This window comes from Palaemon carinicauda, chromosome 13, assembly GCF_036898095.1.
Source record: "Palaemon carinicauda isolate YSFRI2023 chromosome 13, ASM3689809v2, whole genome shotgun sequence".
Taxonomy (NCBI): Eukaryota; Metazoa; Arthropoda; class Malacostraca; order Decapoda; family Palaemonidae; genus Palaemon; species Palaemon carinicauda.
Window position 1 is genome coordinate 126,306,092 of NC_090737.1, and position 1,173 is coordinate 126,307,264.

Here is a 1,173-nt window from a genome sequence, read left to right on the forward strand (position 1 = left end):
AAAGGTTAATTCCTTTTTTTTTTTTTTTTTTTTTTTTTTGTACATGTTTTATCACCTCATTTAATTGGAGACTTTTAAAATTTATTTGATGGAATTGCCATTAACGATGGAACCAAAAGGGAAAATCGGGATGAATTATCTATTATAAATTTCATGGAAGCACAGGATTTTCCTGGTCATTTAATTTGAAAACATTAACATTTCCTAATTCATGCCAGACTAATGTGTTTTGTAGTTCAAAGCCCTCAAAAGGAGTATAAAAAGAAAGGGAAAAATTTCAGCATGAAGGATTATTATTTTATGGTACATTCCATTGTCATAAATAAACGGAGTAAATTGTCGCTGATGTTTAAAAAAACAGAAAAAAAAATTGTAGTTATAGAATTTTTGACATAGGAAAAAATTACCTCGATAGTAACTCCCTCGTCGAAATTTTTCAATATAAAAAAAGGCGGCCAAATTATAGATACAGCATTTTAAAATAGAGGATATTCCAACAACATGTAAGAAAAAGATATGAACATGGAGAGGACATGCAAAGAGAATGACATAATAAATGGAAATTAAGAACAACTGATTGGGTTCCTAGAGATTGTAAAAGAGGCAGGGGAAGGAAGAAAAGACGTTGGACTGAAGAGCTATGAAAACTTGCCGGTATAGACTTCCATAGAAAGACCATAAATAGACACGAGTGGATTGACATGTTTGAGGCCTTTGTCTTGCTGTGGACTAGTTACAGCTGATGATGATAAATATCGAATTATGGAAAAAAACTAAAATTTTTGCAACATTGAACATACACAATCTACATCAATATTCAATCGCACTACTTAAAATTCCATAAAACCCTTCTTTACGTCACCTGCTCTACATCGAGAAAAAGAAATCACTTCGTTGTTTTTGTTATTCTCGTTATTCTTGTTGTTATCATTGCCTGAAGGGGCGCATTATAAACAAGGAGACGCCTCAGGGTAAGGAGTAAGACCTCCCCAAGCCTGCAGTCATTTTAATGTCGAAGAAGAACTATTAAATCGTCTGGATTGATCTCCTCCGGGGGTATATCATCACCGCTGAGCAGAGAAAGGCTCTCCGGTAGGATTTAAACTAAAGTGTGGTAATTACCTCAAATGCTGCTGCATTTTACCTTAGATTACCTTAAAAGTTTTCCAATTT